This window comes from Haliotis cracherodii, unplaced genomic scaffold (genome assembly GCF_022045235.1).
Source record: "Haliotis cracherodii isolate W230 unplaced genomic scaffold, xgHalCrac1.p SCAF_12, whole genome shotgun sequence".
NCBI classification, from domain to species: Eukaryota; Metazoa; Mollusca; class Gastropoda; order Lepetellida; family Haliotidae; genus Haliotis; species Haliotis cracherodii.
Genome location: NW_027266267.1, coordinates 17,533,035 through 17,554,635, shown reverse-complemented (window position 1 = coordinate 17,554,635; position 21,601 = coordinate 17,533,035). Strand labels below are relative to the sequence as shown.

General features: G+C 39.8%; 2 pseudogenes; both read left to right on the top strand.

Moving 5' to 3' along the window:
* Nucleotides 1–245: 245 nt before the first annotated feature.
* On the top strand, nt 246–10,073 carry LOC139458202 (protein turtle homolog B-like; annotated as a pseudogene).
* Nucleotides 10,074–12,503: 2,430 nt separating this feature from the next.
* LOC139458206 (V-set and immunoglobulin domain-containing protein 10-like) lies at nt 12,504–20,495 on the top strand (annotated as a pseudogene).
* The last annotated feature ends 1,106 nt before the right edge of the window (nt 20,496–21,601 follow it).

The window sequence follows — 21,601 nt, the reverse complement described above, 5'->3', positions numbered from 1 at the left end:
CATGCCACAGTGTAACATGGATACCCAACTCAGACCCAGTATACTGACTCCAAGCCGATTTTATTCGTTCAATGCCGAACGCCATGCAGGGTACACACAAGGGCCATCTTTGAACATATTTCGAGCGACTAGGCCACGGAGGCGGTACTCTCGTGCACGTAGCTCATGGACACTCGAACCCGTATAAAATGCATGATAGACGATGGACCTTCATTCCAGGTTCACCGAGGTGCCAGACAAAAAGCATGTTGAAGATAGCTGCTGTTTCTATAATATATGCGATTGCAGGTATGTAATTCGTATAAGTGTGATAACTGTAATTTTAATTAACTATATTTTTGTCTGTTTCGTGTTGAATGGTGAATTAACAGTAATTAGCTTACATACTAGAGATAAATGGAATACCTCCTTGTTAAATCATCAGAACAAGTCAAACAAAACGTGACTGTTTAGTTCGGTGATACTTCTAAATATCCAAATATCTTCTTCCTACAGGTGTTGTGTCAGGTGCCCTCAGTGCCAGTCCAGTATTGTCTGCAGTGTCTGACACAGCCAGGTTCAGCTGGGAGATTCCACAGGGAGGTCTGGGGTCAGGTACTGGTTTCTACACTGTCAGTCCTGCTGGTGCTGCTGTGTTCATAGTGGCAAGTACTGGGACAGTTGTTATCTTGCCCAACTACAGAGATAGACTGGTGTACCAGGGGAATATAGCAGCCAGGAATGTCACCTTCACCCTGAACAACATCCAGACATCTGACGCAGGGACATACACATGTGGGGCTGGAGGGGCTACTGCTGTCATACAGAACTGTGGACAGAAACTTGTTGTTCTGGGTGAGCGGCAATTTAATCAGTAGCTGTTTTGACGGTAACCATAGTTTAGCCCTCTAAATATCCAATATACATATTCAGATACCCGTCTAACAATGTTAAGTAAACATAATCGTCCGTGTATTTGAATACACACCTTGTAGTCCTAATTTGGCAGATTAGTCAAGCTAGCACTTTGATATTTATTATCTATCAATCTAATCGATTATCAAAACCATAATTTTCTTTAAACATTAAGTATCTTTCTTTTTGGAATTCTGTCTTTGTAAAGAGGTATGTAAACGCACTAAACAATATCGGTAACGCATGATCGCTTCCATTAGTGGGCAACAATATCTGAAATTTAAATGACAGTCAGATAGCAGTCAGGGAAACCGAATAAGTATGTGCGTGCGTGCGTGCGTGCGTGCGTGCGTGCGTGCGTGCGTGCGTGCGTGCGTGCGTGCGTGTTTGTCTGTCTATGTGTGTCTCTGTATGTTAAATTCCGTCAATCTACGTCAAACTACATTATCTACATAGTTTCATCCAGTTGGTGGATTTTACTACATTGTTCATCACATAACAGCAAAGCGGAAACTCGTTTACGCGAAACACTGGCGCACAAACAATCCTCTTTTCATTATCATACATCAATCAGAGCAGTTTGAAAACTTAAACAACCTTTCATCACGTGACTTCCGTCAGGCATCTCCTGATCACGCGAGTAACGACTTTGTTTTTGTACCCCATCATACCTGTGTTCTTCCTCTCTTCTAATTCTAATAGATTTCCCAGGTAACAAACGGTTGTAATGTAAGGTTAATGTCGCCTGCATGGCAACACTGGTATAAGTGGTACTGATGCCAGAAGGATATTTGCAACTTTGTAGTGCTGGAAGTGAAGACAAACGTAAGAGCAAAACTTAATTTGGTGTTAGCGCCTCTTCCACCAGTAAAATTGTTACATGTAGTCAAAGCAAAAAGACAACCTGACCTCGAACACAAGCTTGCCCATTGATAAAAAAAACTAATATTAGTGACCTAACACTATTAAAGTGGAGGGACGTATCATTTTGTTTAATCCAAAAGGACATGTGAGGGAGAGCAAAAAATCGTAATCAGTGAGAATATTTGATTCCAACCCACGGTCATTATGTCTCGCACGCCTAAATGACGCAACTCTTACTGTGCATTGCGCTCATAAAACATACATTTTCAACCCGTCACTACAAATGAAGTGCACGTTTTAAATCAAATCAAATAATATTTCCTTCTGGAACAAAAGAACACAAGTGTTTTCAGTTGCACCATGGTCATCACTTCGGGACACGAGTTGCTCCGCTACAGACGACTGTGCCATCTGTAACTTAAAGTTGTATTAATCAGGCGTGGATAGAGCTCTTTGGACTAAGAGGGATGCATTTTGGTTTTTGGCAATTCGCGTTTAAAAAAAGAGTAATTTTTGTAAGGTATATTTAACCAAACAATCACGTAGCCTCTGTGTGTGTGATTGTTGTTGATATCACGTTTGTACTGCTAAATCCTAACATGGATGTTGATACCACGTTTATACTGTTAGATCCTAACATGGTTGCTGATATCCCGTTTGTACTGTTAGATCCTAACATGGTTGTTGATATCCCGTTTGCACTGTTAGATCTTAACATGGCTGTTGATATCCCGTTTGTACTGTTAGATCCTAACATGGTTGTTGATATCCCGTTTGTACTGTTAGATCCTAACATGGTTGTTGATATCCCGTTTGTACTGTTAGATCCTAACATGGTTTTAAGTGTAGAAAAAGTAACCTTCTCACAAATGCTTTTCTTTTAAGATGTATTACATTTTGTCAGTATGAAGATGATTATATGACTTAAAGCTTGTGTTAATGTTAACAAAATAACATGGCGCGTGGAAGACCCGGATTCGACTCTCTAACTGGGTAAAATATGAGAAAGCCATTTGTATTAACCCCTCCGTGTTATTAGTGGAATTTTGCTAAAATAACATTAACCACACACATACACTCACTCACGCATTCACCAACTAATTCATTCACTCACTCTAGAACTATATATATATATATATATATAAAGATCCTTGAACTCTTATATATGAACTCTTTGGAAAGGCAAGCCCACCACTCCTCGCCGTCCTATGTCAACAACTCCTGTCTACAACCAGCAAGTGACCTTGACCTGCAGCTCCACCTCTACCACTGTCCCAGCTGACCATGGGCTGGCCTTGACCTACACCTGGCAGCGTGACAACACTGGCATCACAGTTATTTCTCCTGGTTCCCCCTACATCTTCACAGTGAGTTCCCGGGACAGTCACAGCTACAGATGTAGAGCCAGAGAAAGTCAGGGTCTGGAGTCCGAGTGGAGCCAGGGGTACAACATGGAGCCTCAGTGTGAGTAATGTAAACACATTACCGATTCATGCAAAGCTCAATCATCGTTGACCAAAATGAACAGCAATCAAACTTACAATAATAAAGCACAAATAACAACAAGAACTACTTTTTTCGACGAAATTGAAAGAAAGTGTCAGTAACATTTAGCCAGGTATATAGTATATGGCTGTACGCATTCCAATGGTAGTTAAGGGGTTTACTAATTTAATTTGTCCGTCACCCACTGTTAAAATATCATTATGGGACTATTTTTGGTCATCAGCTTGTCCTTCATATGGATGAGTCGGCAGCACTGCAGACCTGTCTGTGTCTATTTATACTCTTATCTCTTATTATCTACTGATAATAGACTCCCGGTAGACCCTTGCGATTTTCAAGAAACATCAGACAAGCATCCGCACAATGCACTTTCCCCTCACAACTTAATGAATTGTGGAAATACCTAGTGGAATGTCATTCATTGTCTTTCACTAGCTTTGTGTCTATCGATGGACTCCCAAATAAATATATATATGCATATATATATTATACTCTCTTTTGTGAAATCTTCTGGTCAAAGGGGTGGGTGGGGGGTGGGGTGGGGTGGGGTGGGGTGGAGGGGTGGTTGAAGTAGCATAAAATTATTGTCGCCCTAAGAGGGTATCTAGGTCCCAAATCATTCAAAGTATTTTTATGCATATAAGACATTTAAAACGTAGCATTTTTGTCATTTTAAACTTAGGCTTAACTGGTAAACTATCGCCAGTGACTGAAGGGATGATATAAATCCTGTCGGGGTCCATGCAGGAAGCAAGGGCACTGTAAGTCCCCACGGGCCTTAGTATGGTGATCTCCCTTCAGTTACTGACGATCTCTAGCCCATTTTTATATTGTGTTGTTCACTGATACTTATGGCTTTTATATATTCTAAACTAGATTTAAATCGGATCTGTGATATTCTAGTTATTGTACTGTCCATCGATGACAGCTTTTTATTCAGTCTAAATATATGTATTATTAACGTACTTCTCGTCACGATATGGCTGAAATACTGCCGATGTGACGTTAGATCTTAACTCACTCACTCACTCTTGTGGTCCACATGGGCTCCCCGAACCTTCACAGGCTACATATTTCCCCTGAATGCAGAAGTGTCTTACCTTAGGTTAGTCTGTCATAAACGTGTTTTACTAAAACAAAATGTTTAAAACATATAATAATATAATGTAATATGAATTTATTATGTACACGTTGGAGATATCACAATTTAATAAACAAATAGTTGTATTGCATACTGTGTAATAACATCATATCCGAACGGGACTATTTGTGGTCATCAGCTGATCGTTGGAACAGAGGCGTCCGTAACCCATTGCAACTTTACACAATGTTTACTCTGCTACCAGACGGATAGCCTATTCAAGAAAGAAACTATTAAAATTCACGAAGCAAGGCATAAAATGCTTCGTCTGAAAGTTGGCTGTATTATTGACATAAATATTTGAATTTGTCCATGGGGTTTTGCAGTCGCCTATGATCTTTTGCAGGGTCTTTTGGGAATAAATACGCTTGGAATGGAGAGGTACATGGACATTCTTATTCCACTATTACAAAAACTGTGGCAGCATAAAGTTCCAGAGCATCACTAATAAACAAAACGTTATGTCGAACCATCATCACAAAATGCATTATACTTACGACCTTGAACTTCATTTTACAAATAAGAGTAGGCCCAATGGACAAAATGGACAGCAACTAAAAATGTGAACCGATGCAATCCCCTGTCTTAGTGCACCATTATTGGTAGTGCCATACACTTATTACAATCAATTTAATTACTTAAAAGACTGCTTCCTTGGTCTCGTTGATAGAACATCCTGCAGAGAGTGGAAGGTCTATGGTTCGATTCCCGGCCTCGTCGTACCAAAATACGTTTAAAGATAGTACTTGCTTTGAATTTGCCTGACGCTCGGCATTAAGGGGCCTAAAACATCGACTGGTCGACTCAGATGTTTCAGAGTGAGGTATTCATGTTAAACTTGGCATTAGTCCGGACTTGTACAATCAGCCACACACATGCACGTGCACGTGGCTCTAAAAGTGCAATAGCCTTTAACGGGATGTTAAACCCATTTCACCTCTCCTCATAGCTTATAAACTACCTGCTGACTCGTGTACAATCGCATAGGCAACATGACAACATCGATTTGCTGATGCGTTGTTCGTTTCTCGAAACACCCTAGCATACTCTGAAACGAGTTTGGATATATAGACTGACGGTCTAAAAGGGAGCTTGACCATTTGCCAGCATCACCTGTGTTTCAAAGGAGAATTGGCTTATTTGTAAATATAGACATCAACAGACTACAGTCAAGTTTCCCGATATTAATTTTTTTTCTCACACCCTGTCGCCTTGAACATTCACAAAATGTAATAACCATGAACAAATAATGACTTAACTATCTATATATCATGTTGAACAATTATATTTTGATGGCCACACCAAACAGTGGAACGTTTAAACAATAGCTCATTCATGTGCATGCTGCTATTAAATACACGCTCTGTTGTCATATAGGTTTCAAAGTGATTTTCTGAATATCATGAACTCATCATTGTTTACCACGTGTGTGTTCTCGTATATCTGTATCTTGTATCACGGTATCAGTGTCACAGTGCCATGTATTGCAGACGGGCCCTACCAGATCTCCCTGACCCCCTCCACCCCCTCCTACACTGTGACAGAACACCAGGCTCTTCAACCAATCACGTGCTCCGCCCTCTGTAGACCAGGATGTAGCTACAGGTGGTTACACAATGGAACAGTCTTCAGCAGTGGAGCCACTCTGAGTCTAGGACAAGCTGACAGATCTAAGACAGGCTCCTACAGATGTCAGCCTTCTAATACACACGGGAGAAGTGACAGTGTCACAGTCAGTGTTGATGTTCAGTGTAAGTATATAGTCTACATTGGTGACAGTGTCACAGTCAGTGTTGATGTTCAGTGTACGTATATAGTCTACACTGGTGACAGTGTTACAGTCAGTGTTGACCTTCAGTGTAAGTATACTATGGTGTACTGTTTCAGTGTTCACTTTTAAGATGAGTATACCATACTTATGTTTTTTCATCTTTAAACGTTAATGTGTTAATGCATGCGCTGTATGTGACAAAAGAATAATTGTTACTTTTACAGCTAACCCCGTAGGAAGTGTATTCAATGTACAGCCTATACCTTTCATGCTAATGATGCAACAAGTCATATTTATTTTCAGACCCAGCGAGTGTAGTCGTGTTCACCGCCAACTCACTCAGCGGCACATTGGCAGTTAATGAGTCTGATCCGGTGACGTTACGATGCCAGATTGATAGTAATCCAAGGTCTGTCATCAGGTTACTGAATGGAACTGAGGAGTTGACAAGGGCAGATAATTCCCTGACAGCAGAATATAGACTTGAGTCAGCAGACTGTAGACAAAGAGGGAACTACTCCTGTACTGCCACTAACAACATCGGGACACCTGTCAGCCAGAGGGTGGAGTTGCTGGTCAAATGTAATCTTTGTTTGGATATTCTATACGGATTGTAGTGTTGTGATGATTTCCATTGATGGTTTATGTCGTAACTTTTTCTGTGTTAATAATGCTGTTGAATAAATGGCCGGCCTACGGTATGCATGTATACTTGTGTTATCATGTCTCTAATGTTGATACTGCAAAGTTGAAATATCAACGAAAGGCTCCTGGAGGAGAATTTGGTTTTCATCATACTCTACCCTAAACGGATATTATTTGTTCCAGAGCCATGACATATGTTGTCTACATTTAACCAGGTCCCCCTCGACTAGATGGGCCAGTTGCCCAGCAACTCAAATACGCCGCTAGACTGCCCGGTAACGTGAACCTGTCTGTGTCAGTATTGGCCTTCCCCCTTCCTACATTCACCTGGAGTAGAACCACCAGCACCAGCCAGGACCTCACTGGTTCCTCCAGCCCTGTCTCAGACATCTCAGTCACTGCCAGACTACACCTTACTAACCTCCAACAGCAGGACTTCGGGGACTACAGTCTGACAGTCAACAATGGTGAAGGCGGTTCAGTGACATACACAGTCAGCATAGTGACTGAAGGTGAGCCGCGATATTCTGATGTATCTTTAAATATTTCAGGATGCACTTGTTCATATGTTCAAATACCTCTCGCTGGCTGTTGTTTAGACATTACTTCTACGCTGTACAACTAAAGAGCTTAACATTACCACATTCTTTGAGAAAGCTAAGATAGCATTCCTTTTTATATTAATTTGTTGTAAGGGCCACCACAGATACCTACACAGTTTAGAGATTTGGATAATGCAACAACATCGTCGGTATGGTTATCCTGGCTGCCCGGTTTCAATGGTGGGCAACCTCAGACGTTTCTGCTTGAGCATCATCAGTTTGGCACAAGAATTTGGACTGTCTACAAGACCTATGCAGACACCGGCAAGATGATGGTGGTGGAAGTGACTGGGCTTACACCGGGAGATATTTACATATTCCGACTACATGCTAAAAATGACTATGTGGATTCTAGTAGATATGTATTAGTAGAAACTAGGACTGCAGGAGGTAGGTGTCACTCAAGTAGAATCACAAATGGTTTAATCTGATTATCAGTTAAATGTAATTAACAACTCATCACCATAAATAATTTAATGAACAAGCTTATGTTGTATTTGGAAGTTTTACTTTTTCCCTGCTTATGTGGATAAATATAACTCGTCCTTTTGATACTGAAATTATTTCTTATTTTGAAGTAATTTCAGTAATATTCATTATATCTAATGAAGTTTTCAAAAATTCTATTCATTCAACGTGAACATGTGTATGTGGGTTCGAGGCAGTAAGTTGTGAAATACATATTTTTTAGCAATGTCAGTATCAAAAATACAATTTGTTTGTTTGAAAGTAGGAAACTGGAAACGAATACCCTTTCACCCGTTTAGAATGACATACGCGGATTAGCACTTCGTCTGATATGATTTTGTTTTACATTGTAGATCCACCAAATCAGCAAAAACTCGAAACTCCATGTTCGTATACAGGGGTAATAGCAGGATCCACCGTAGGAACCCTCCTTCTTACCTTGCTCATTGGGGGAATTGTTCTGATGGTACTATACAGAAAGGGCTACAGGCCTAGGCTCGGACATATTCTGACAGGTATACAGTTAACATTCCATTGTAAAATGATTGTCAAGAGGAATAATTGCATAGTGACTATCCATGATATTGATGAATGCGTTTGATAGAATGATTGTAAGGTCAAGGATTTCCTAATTTGCATATATTCGACTTTAATGTTGACAGAAAGGACACATTTGTCCCAACAAATGTTTGATTAAAGGTTGCTACTTATATGTTAATATGCAGTCGTTTACAGTTTACTTGATCTTTGCCGCTGTAGGTTTCCTTTATGAATGACGAGTTTGTTATGCCATGTGTGATGTGTGTTTAACATTATGTACCATGTGGCTATTTTTTGTTTTCCAGAAACTGCATTACGAAAAAGGTATTCTAAATGTCAAAGTTAAATATAACAACGTACGGAATATGTCAAAATAGTAAATTAGCTAAAGAGTTATATCAAGACAACTAAAAACGTATATCACATACTGAAGTTAATCACTCCATTACATTTTGTATTTTTAGAAATCAACCTAATTATTTTTGCAGCAGCAGGAATCCTGAAACTGTAGAAATGGACAACAGAGGGTATTCATCATTAGGTATGTACAAGGTACTGGGTGTTTCCCTTTTGCTGAAATTACCATTATATATGGAACTGTTTTGCACTAAAATCAATATAATATTTTCACATTGTTTTGTTTCAGATCAAATAAATGGACCAGTCCAGTATTCAAATTTGGAGGAATCAGAAAAACAACCGTATTCACAGTTGAAGATTTATGAGAATACAAAAGGTGGATATAGATTTTGCATTTTTGCATTCCAATGTAGGTAATATTGAAGTGCTAGTTAGAAGAAGGGAGTTGTGATTTGGATTTGTTGTTGTAATACGTAATGAATTATATCTTCAGCGGATGCTGCAGCTGTTGCAAGCACCTATGAAGGCATCACAGAGACTCCCCCTGTGACCTATGAGTCCATCAAACCATCTCCATAACAGAACACTGGAGCACATTTTCAAGGTAACCAAAACATGAAACACTCTTGCTGGTTGGAATCGTATGTCATTGCCATGGACAAACTGTGGGCATGTACAGAAGCATTAAACAGAAGCATATGTCTTCTTTTCAATCCTAATGTGACACGTTTAGCATGTCATGTTATTGTGAGTGATATAAAACCTGTCATATAATCTGTGTTTACTTACATGTAGTTCTATACTTTTCAGGTACTGACCATGACAATAAGTAACGAAGAAGGAAGAATTCATGATATCAGATGCAGTAACAGACCAAGGAACACGTGCAACATATGACATTCATTTCCTTTGAGTCAAAACATAGTTAGACCCGTGAATATCCGGGGTAGAATAAGTCTTCAGCAACCCGTGCCTGCTGTAAAAGGCGACTACGTTTGTCATAAGAAGCGTCTAACGGGATCGGGTGGTCATGCTCGCTGAGTTGGTTAGATCGGTGCTCATGATTTCATCACTGGATTGTCTAGTCCAGTCTAGATTATTTACAGACCGTCGTTATATAACTTGAATATTGCTGAGTGCGGCGTTAAACAACAATCCAACAACAAAACATCGCTATTACTGACTTCACGTTTTCATTACATTGTTTTATGTTTGCTCGATAAAAGCACAGTTACAGAAACCAAACGTTCACCATGGCGAGAAAGTTAAAGGAGCTCAGTCAAATTATCTTGGTTATGCTCATGTCTATTTATGTACCGCCTTTTTCATTGAATATGTCACATAGCAAATAAATATATTTTCAAATTATTTAACAAAACGCTTTGATCATCACATTATCATAATGCAAACATTGCAGTTGAAATATTGTTATCTGTGTCAGATTTCTAGGACCTCAACCTGTTTCTATTATATGGTGCGAAGCAGCATTTGTTGTTGAACCTAAATGAGGAAACCTGATCAGCCAGTGTTTTTTTTTGGTTTTAACATACAGTCGTATAAAGTCAGGTATTGTCATCACTTAACCAGATGCCAGGACTGCAATATTATGATAAACACTTCACCTCAATTGAGGAGGTGAGGTGATGTGAACTGGTGTTTAACGTCGCAATAGTATTGCCGTTATTAAGCGACGTGCATTCGAGCGCCTGTGTGTGCGTGTGTGAGCGTGTGTGCGTGTTTAAGTATGTGCGTTTGTGCGTAAAGAGTGTGTATGTGTATACTTGTTTGGACAAGTCATAACTGCAACCCGCTATTGACAGCCCACTGAGATACACTGCCTCGTGTTAACATGGATTCCCCACTCAGAAACCGTATCCTGCCTCTGAACCACCGACAAGGACTTGTTTGATCTTTAAAGGCCGAGCACCAAGCAGGGTAACAACAAGTTCCATTTTTTTAAGGTTTTTGGTATGATGCAACAAGGGATCGAACCACAGATCTTCCACTTTCTGGGCAGACCTTCTGATCACTAGATCACAGAGGCAGTACAAACAAACACGAATATCACACACGTGACAATGTATACCACAACTCTCACTGTGATGTTTACATTGCTGTAAATTGCCTCTTTATCAGTCGATGTGGTTACAGGGCACATTACTAAAACTGTGGTTTGTGTTGGAAACATTGATTTCTTCTTCAGTGTTTGGATGTTATAATCTGTAGGTTGGATATAACATTTGGATAGAATTGTTCCTAAGTCAGACGAATGACACATTTCACAACAGTTACATGCACAGTGGGGCCATTCGCTTTGTGAATATAAGGATGAGGACGATGCTTTGGAGGATTCTAAAGGAGACTTAATATTGGTTGCCCCATTGCCAAATAATCGTGGCTGTAGTTTTGTGTTTGTGATGACAGACCTGTTTTCCAATTATCTTCAGCTGAAACAACCGAGGAGGGAAAAAACGAATATAACTTCAGAAATATAACATTGATTATGAAATAAACAAGTGCTCTTTTCATGCTTTTCCGAGATTATGAATACTGAATAACTATTTTGAATTAAGCTCACATGTGAACAATATTCTGTAAATTTACAATATTTGCCACAAACCCATGCGATAGTTCTAACGCACACGCTTCATGTCAGGTTATAGAAGTCAATCATTCCGATTCGTTACCTATGCTAGCCATGACTTTGAAGAAAGCTATGTAATATAGTTTGTAATGTGTTCAGTGGGTCCACGTGTTGGAAAACTCCATATACTCGAGTAGCCTCTTAAGGTCGGCAATGCTATGTTGTTTCATAACATTTATCCAGTGTCATTCTGAAAATGATGTCAGTGGCCAGATTCTCAAGAATACACATTTCACTTGTTCAATAACAAGTGTATGAATACATAGGCTAAACTGTATTTATATGTTTGCTTGTTTGTGTGTTTGTTTATTTGTTTATTTATTCATTTACATGAACATGTGTAACTGACACAGTTTGTTCTCCTTCCTGCAACAACATTCCGGGCTGATGTCTCTTTGGAGATGAGTAATGGAGAATAGCATAATATAAAACTTCAACGCCAGAGCGTAACCAGTCTCGATTATCCGCAGACACAAATTAAACGAGACGTAAAAGGCAAAATAGCAGTGGAAAATTGTTTGAATGGATTACTGAAAATCAGTGATGGCACTAGGTGTGCGTCGAAAGGGTACTCATGTCTTGACCTACCGGTAGCAGGAACAAAGACGCCGCACAGCAGTATAACTTCCCCCACCTTCTTGGTTATAACATTAATGGGTACTCGTCTGTAACACGTCAACACAGACACATACAATCAATACGTATACACCATGCCCCAGCACTAATATCTTCCTTTTGTTGCGTGGTCGTTCAAGTCGTTTGAGTCACCATGAAATGAATATCCAGAAATTCTGAATGAATACAAACTGAGACTCATTTCATGTCTACACAGACCCATAAAATCAGTAAGTTCACATTATTACCAAGTGACAATATCTGCTTTGTGTAACAGAGGACACTGAGGGACATAAATCATTCCGTGAATATATAGATATTCTGAATTAATACACACTAAGAACTATATTATGTCTACATAAGCCCGTTCATGCAAGCCGGGTGTATTTATAGACTGTAGTTCAACGCCAGTATCTATTTCCTACTCACGACCTAGTTTCACACACTGCCGACATGGCCATGCTGTACACCCGTCTCATCCTCACAGTTGGAGCTCTCTTGGTGGACATATGTCACAAACACGTGGGTAAGTACACTATCTGACTGCTTGTGGTTTATGTGTGTTAATATTATTGCATCAGGGGTAACGAAATGAATCTCACACTCAGTTCCCACACATACAGTGGCTGAAAATAGAACCAGGAAGTAGATTGCACGTATATGTCAGTGGTTATGTACATCTACCTCTGCATGTCGATAATAAAATGAGTGAGTGAGTGGGTTGGGTTTAACGCCGCTTTTAACAGTGTTCCAGTCATATCACGGCGTGTCACCTTAATGTGGGAGGAAAGCCCGAAGTGATGCAGGTCTCAGACGTTTAATAACAGTATTTCACTTACAGATCAGCGTGTCAGCTTGATGAAGGAGGTAAGCCAGTATGTATGTCTTACGCATTCATTTTGGTGAAAGCCACGAGCGCAGGTGTGAGAGACATAATGAGGGTGAACTGGAATTCGAACCCACGATCGTATGAGACATCAGACGTGTAGTAAGAGATAAAAGCAGTTGATTCCGTCAGATAAGTGGAAAAGCAGAGTGCAGATATTTTTGCCTATAATAGTCCATTCTGATTTTGTTCGCAAGTTGTTCTTTTCCAGTAGCTTACCAGCATAAGGCTTGTGTCAATATCTCGGAACATCGGGTTAGACATCGTTCTGTGAACCTCAATGTAACATCTCACAACATATTTACTACGGTTTCAGTTACTGCCCAGAACTATCAGCTGACGTCATCATGTGGAGGTTCTGTGCTGGAAGGGGTAAGCTGTACTCTGATGTGTTACACAGGAGAAGCTTCACATACAGCTATACAGTGGCAGAATGGAGCTACATTCTACAGAAATAGCCAGGGTAGCTGCAGCTCCACCTCCCCATCTGTCCAAACTGATTACACCACCTCCTGCCCCAGCTCCACCAACTACACCCTCACCATCAACAACGCCGTATACGGCAGAGACACACTCAGCTGGAGATGTGATTATCAGTTTGGTGGCAGACCAAGCAGCCAACTAAACATAAGTGTGCTAGGTAAGTATGTTCTATTGATGTTTGTTTAAACTTCGGTATGACTTTCATTATGTATAGAGTAACCCGATACAAATGGATGCATTAGGTAAGTATGTTCTGTGGATGTTTGCTTTAACCACAGTATGACTATCAATATGCAGTGAGTAACCCGATACACATGGATGTATTATGTAAGTATGTTCTGTGTATGTTTGCTTAAACCACAGTATGACTTTCAGTATGTATAGAGTAACCCGATACAAATGGATGTATCAGTAACTGTCTTCTGGGGATGTTTGCTTAAACCACAGTATGACTTTCCGTATGTATAGAGTAACCCGATACAAATGGATGTATCAGGTAGCTATGTTCTGCGGATGTTTGCTTAAACTACAGTATGCCTTCAGTATGTATAGAGTCACCCGATGCAAATGGATGTATCAGTAACCGTGTTCTGCGGATGTTTGCTTAAACCACAGTATAACTTTCAGTATGTATAGAGTAACCCGATACAAATGGAAGTATTAGGTAAGTATGTTCTGTGGATGTTTGCTTAAACCACAGTATGACTTTCCGTATGTATAGAGTAACGCGATACAAATGGATGTATCAGGTAGCTATGTTCTGTGAATGTTTGCTTAAAGCACAGTATGACTTTCCGTATGTATAGAGTAACGCGATACAAATGGATGTATCAGGTAGCTATGTTCTGCGGATGTTTGCTTAAACCACAGTATGACTTTCAGTATGTATAGAGTAACCAGATTCAAATGGATGTATCAGGTAAGTATGTTCTGCGGATGTTTGCTAAATCACAATATGACTTTCAGTATGTATAGAGTCACCCGATACCAATGAATGTATCAGGTAGCTATGTTCTGTGAATAGTTGCTTAAACCACAGTAGGACTTTCAGTATGTATAGAGTAACTCGACACAAATGGATGTATCAGGTAGCTATGTTCTGTGAATGTTTGCTTAAACCACAGTATGACTTTCAGTATGTACAGAGTAACCCCATACAAATGGATGTAGCAGTTAAGTATGTTCTGTGGATGTTTGCTTAAACCACAGTATCACTTTCAGAATGTATAGAGTAACAAGATACAAATGCATGTATCAGGTAAGTATGTTCTGTGTATGTTTGCTTAAACCACAGTATGACTGACTTTCAGTATGTATAGAGTAACCCCATACAAATGGATGTAGCAGTTAAGTATGTTCTGTGATTGTTTGCTTAAACCACAGTGTGACTTTCAGTATGTATAGAGTAACCCCATACAAATGGATGTATCAGGTATGTATGTTCTGTGGATGTTTGCTTAAACCACAGTATGAATTTCAGAATGTATAGAGTAACCCGATACAAATGGATGTATTAGGTAAGTATGTTCTGTGGATGTTTGCTTAAACCACAGTATGACTATCAATATGCAAGGAGTAACCCGATACAAATGGATGTATCAGGTAGCTATGTTTTGTGGACGTTTGCTTAAACTACAGTATGACTATCAGTATGCAGGGAGTAACCATTTACAAATGGATGTATCAGGTTAGTATGTCAGGTGACCATCACCACCATCAGCGAAACCGCATTATCGGTGGTTCGAGAAGGGAGCTAACTCCGTTTGCCTAATCGAAAAATCATAGGTGGGCCCATATTGGAAACTAAACGCACTTGTTGTTGAGAATATGTCTACGTAAACGAACCCGCATTACGAACTTCTCCTCCTTCTCCCCCTTAACACAACAAAATACACAACTACAACATTTTGGGATACTGTACGATGCACTGACTGACCGCAGTTTATTCTTCAACAAGTATTCACATTATCATGAACATCGTCCGCATCACCAGCATCATGACCATCAACCAACCAACTGTAATTTACATGAATATATTCTATGCTTCATATTTCCAACGTATACATATACACAGGCATCGACGCCTTATCACGTATTCTTATGGCTCGTCAGCGAATACTCATCAGAGTATATCCCAAATCCATACTCTCGCAACCAACTGTTCCAGATTTTAACTATGGACACTGATCCATCTCACAACGTATTATCATGGCTCGCCAGCACAACTTGCAAGCAACGCATAACATCCTGATCATCATATGGACAGCTGCATCTACTTCACGCACAAATAATAACAAATTTAGATTCAACCGATGTGTACTTCAATCGGCAGCATAGATAACTGAACATGTTTAATATAGCCAGGCTCGACTGCACCGCACCTGAGAATGAAGTTTCAACTTTCCGCTTGTACTTATATACCCATTACGAAACCAGGTTACCTCCCTTTCTTGTGCCTTCCGACGTTAGGGGAAAATAATTCGTCCCAGGTTAGACCAGGACATCTACTCTTTCCTTCATTTTCCACTACAAAATATGAATAATAAAAAATGTCACATACCCATGAAAAGTAATGACAAATGTGAGCCCACTAGTTCAAATGACTTTGTCAACCCAATGAAACCCAGTGATTTACAAATGTGGGCCCACCTGTTTCGATCACTATAAGACGGGAACAATGTGGGCCCACATTTTTTAAAACGGTTATAAGTAAGCCAAGCTAATAAAGCTTAGCGATTTTTAAATGTTGTCCCTCCTGTTGCACTATGACGGAAGAACGTCTACCCACTTGGCGATATTCAAATATTGGCCCACTTGTTTCGATCACCATATATGACGGGAACAATGTAGGCCCATGATTATCAATAGTTAAGTAGAATTTCGCGATTAATAAATGTGGTCCCTCCTGTTGCAAGCAATATGACGAAAGAACGTCTGCCCACATTTAGGGATTGATTATCAGAATTAACGAAACAACCTAACGAAGCTAGGCGAAATACAAATGTGGGCCCATTTGTTTCGATCACCAAAGATGACGGAAAAGATGTGGGCCCACATTTTGGAAAATGGTTATCAGCACTAAACCAATCTTAGAAGGTGTACGGATGGAAACATAAATATAATGCATTTAAACATTTAATTAAGAATACGTTTTACCGTAGGGATAAGCTGGGCATTTAATAGCTGGACCAACAAAGTACAGCGTCGGTGACGCCATTGCTCGCAAATACGAAAACAACGGAGATAGCTCCCGTTTGAAATTAGACTGACCTCCCTTTCCCAATATTAACCACTGATATTGCAGTTTTGCCCTACCATCCTACATAGATACACCAAAGATAATGTTATTATGTCAGTTCCCGGAACATTGTTACCATGACTAGACCTACAACATATATCACCTGTTTCTCCAACTCATTACAATACTTCATAAAACTATGTTGATATTTCAGTTCCCGAAATCAGTCTCACATGCACTAGTCTCCAACCCACCGTCGTCTTAAATAGATACCAACACTTTATAAAACTATGTTATTATTTCAGTTCCTCTGAGCAATGTTACCATCACAAGAACTACAATGTCTATATCCTGTGCTGCTGTCTCCAATCCACCGCCGTCCATGACGCTGTACAGAGACGGGATGAGTGTGGCCACCAGCCCAGTAGCAGTGGAGGGATACACTGGCTGGACAGCCACCATCAACTACCAGCTGACAGGCAACATTCGGAAACTCTCTGTACTACTGCCAGGCATCCAACACACAGACAAGTGTCAACTCCACGTATTCCTATCCTGACAGTAAGTAATATAATATCAATGTTCCCTCCACATCATAAATATTTTAGATAGTTACCTTTATGCCTTCGACATTACGTTATTGAATATGACAGATACATACACTAGTTCTGATTAAATCAATTTCTATGCAGTTGCTGTCAGCAGCGTGTCTCTCACAACCATCACATCCGCCAACCAGGAAGTAGGAGCTGCTGAGGGTCAACACTTGACCTTGACCTGTGTGACCTCTTCCAGTTACCCTGCTGCTACTGTCACGTGGTTCAAGAACAGTGTTCCGTTGGCAAGTGGGATATCCAGTGGTCACACATCCCAATCAGGTGTTGTCCAGACAACAAGTACCGTGACCATTATCCCTGTCAGGAGTGACCTGGGCCACAAAGTCTACTGTAGAGCCACCAACATCCACACCCCCTCCCCAGTACAGTCTGACAGTGCCCGGGTGGGAGTGTGGTGTGAGTAACTCTCTGTTGTCACACATTCGTATGTCATTCATGTGATATCAGTCAATCAGTCAATAACTACTGTTCTATACATGCCATTGCCTTATTGTCGCACTGGGAGGATACAGTTGTTTGCAGTCAGGGAGTCATTTAGTCAATCCAGTAATATGGCACTCAAGACAAAATATCATAGGTGAAAAGTGAGTATTTTCGTCAGTTAGACAGCGAGATCAACTCTTTCATGGGACTGAACTACGATGAATAGTAATTGACGTAGGTGTTCATGTAGGTTCAAATCATACTATATCCGATATGACATGTTGTCAAAGCAGTACTACAAATGCAGTGAGAAGTTAAGATAACATTGATGTCAAAGGTAACTGTTCTGTATTACAGTCGGACCAGAGCAGGTGGATGTGACAAAGCCAGACAACACTGTAGCTTTGGAGAACAGAAACCTGACCTTGACCTGTACTGTCACCGCTTATCCTAACCTGACCTTCACCTGGGACTACAGTGATGGAACACCTGTAGGTGGCAGCACAGGGCCTGTGACAGGATCTTCTACCTGGTGGTCACAGACTCTCACCTTCAGCCCAAATAAAGACAAGACCACAGTGAGATGTCAGGTCAGAAACACCAGAACATCAGCAACACAGACTGGTTCTGCATCCCTGGATGTCAAGTGTGCGTGTTCATTAGTGTGCCCAGTTTGTTAAGAGCAGTTCAGATTTTCATTTGAAGCACATGTGAAGGTTGTAGATCATTGTAAACATAGGGAGCGAGCAAAGTGATATATAAAGATAATATAATCACCGACTATTTCATGTATAGTGGACACTGTTTGATGAAAGGACTTCTTTTTGTTGTGGATAACACTAACTAAGCCAGTTTGTAAAATGTTCCGGATAGTGTCATGTTCTCCACTGCTTTATGCATTTCTGTGTATAGTTACTATCATGGCTGTTCCTGTTTCAGACCCACCGCCGGCCCCTCCTTCCATCACAGAATTTCAGACTCTGATGTTTGAAGGAGACCCATAGACAATCAGCTGCACGGTGACAGGAGGAAATCCTCTAGCTACTATCACGTGGTCCTGTCCCGGTACTGGCTCAGCATCGGTCAGTGACAGTGGTCAGACCAGGACATCTACTCTCTCCTTCATTGTCAGCAGGAGTCAGAACAGTCAGCAGTGTCAGTGTCAGGCGGGATGGCAGTATGGAGGGTACAACCAATCTGATGTCAGGACATTCAATGTCAGCTGTGAGTACCTTTATCTGTTTCTGGAGGGATTGATAGGTACAATTGGTAACTCCCCCTCATTCAGTTAAGTTTGGAGTATAAAGCCTGTTTTATGTAAATGACACCTTTATCAAGCTCATCACATGATCAAAATACAAAAGTCTGTGTTCAGTAAAAAGGAAGTCAATGCTTATTTCATATAATACTCATTTAATACTGCAGGTCCAAAAAAACAGCAACCACTCAATGCCGAATATAACATCACAGGTGTAATAGCAGGAAGTACGATAGGTACCCTCCTTCTTACCTTGCTGATTGAAGGACTAGTTCTGACGGTCCTCTATAGGAAGGGGTTCAGGTTTGGAAACATCTTAAAAGGTATGTTGTTAAACCTCGTGTTTACAATACAACAGTATTGCAAGGAGAGTGAATGGGTGATGTGGCGATATTTCATTTCAGTGTGCCTTCAGTAGATATACATGAATGATATGCGTGAAAGTTATGTACGAATCAAAATCATCACTGACTCAGAATGAGAAAATACAGTTTGGGAATGTATATGGAATTAATAATAGCACAAATTGTCGTTGTGTCTTGTATTAAGTCATTAACGTTTCACATATCATATTCTCCCTTTGCAACATGTTTAATGTGTGTATTACAGGGTACTATATAATGCATTCTCTTCTTTGCAGGAACTGCTTCACAAAAAAGGTAGACTAAATGAATGAATAAAACGTTTTAAAATAATATCTTTTGTAATAAGGTAGATGTCCTCTAAAATCACAAAACAAATCATATATTGAAGATGTTCCTATCCATTATAAAATGCCATATACGGACCTCACTTTACTTTTGTAGCACAAGGAATCCCGAAATAGAAGAATTTGAAAACATAGGCTATTCATCCTTGGGTAGGTTGAAGTCAGCAATCTTCGTCAGATAGATTGTTTTGTTCACAAATATGACTGTTTCTACTTCGCCCTGACACCGTTATTGTATGTTCGTATGGAATTGTTACAGATCAGGTCAACAGTCCAGCTGAGTACCCAAGCGATAAGGAGGCGTCGGAAAAACAACATTACACACAGTTGAAGATTTATGAAAATACAAACGGTAGATGGATACTTTGATATTCTATATACTATAGCAGTTCTCAATCGATAAACTCAGGGAAGGTACTGAAAGATCAGCGGTGTGCTATTCATCTTTGTGTTACGTTTACAAGGATGTGTAACATTTGAATTTGTTCTTTGCAAATGTGTTACGAATCACATTTTCAGTCGAGCCCAAATCAGAAACAAGCACATACGAAGTCATGACAGAAGCTCCTCCAGAGTCCATAAAGGCATCTCCATATCAGAACAGCGGCGCTCAATCTCGGGGTAACCATTATTTAGAATATTTATATTCCTGAAAATAATTGAAAGTTTGCATAATATATTGTACACAAGAAGCAATTTAAGTTTCAAAAACCTACGTTTCCTCTTGTGTCCTGGTGTACAACACGTTTACCCTGTCATCGTTTGACAACTTTGAAATTAGTATCCATTCCATGTGATGCAGTTTCAGATCCTGACTATGGGAACAAGTAAACAAGAAGTAGATGTGAAGATATCACTGGAAGGGAAAACACAGAGCGTGAACTGAAAATTATGTTTACCTTTCATGTAGTATATTTACGTCAACATATGACTGTTATCTTATAGAAGTTGCCTTTATCATTCAATATCCAAAAGAAGTGGGACGCCCAAGCAGGTATCAATAAATTACATGAAATTAAACCAAATATCGGTTACACCTACTTGGGCTGTCAGTCCAGATTTGAAGAGGTCATTATGCGACGATGTCATATTGGCCATTCGATATATACCCACGAGTATTTGTTAAAAGGTGAGGATCCTCCGTTTTGTATCCCTTGTGATGAAAGAATCACGGTCAAGCATGTCCTGCTTGGCTGCATTGATCTTTCCATCACAAGTGATAAATATTTCAGTGTCAAAACAGTCAAGGACCTTTTAGTAAAGTTAATTCTCATTTAATACTATGTTTTGTAAAAAAAATAGAACTTATTCATCGATTTGGATGTATTTACAGTATTGTTTTAAATATCGGTAGTGCTAATTCATAACTTTGATTGTTAATGGCTGTACCTTCAAGGTGGGTTTAAGCAGCGTAAAATTATTGTTCCCCTAAGGGGGTATGTAAGTCCCACATCATTCGAAGTATTTATATGTATGCCAGAACTTTAACACGTAGAATTTTCGTCATTTTAATATTAGGCTTAACTGGTAAGGTATCGCCAGTGACTGAAGGGATGATATAAATCCAACCAGGGTCCATGCAGGAAGCAAAGGCACTGTAAGTCCCCATGATCCCTGGTATGGTTATCTTCCTTTAGTTACTGACGGTCTCTAGCCCATTTTTATATTGTGTTGTTAATTCTTTCTGCTTTTAACTTTTCCTCTACTAGTTTTAAATAGACTCTGTGATATTCTAGTTATTGTACTGTCCTTTGATGACAGGCTTTTATAAAGTCTACATATATGTGTTATTAATGTATTACGTCTCGTCACGATATGGTTGAAATATTGCCGATGTGACGTTAAATATTAACTCACTCACTATCATTCAATATATTATTGCTTTGCATTATATTGACATATATAAGATAGCTACGCAAAAAAAACCACAAACGACA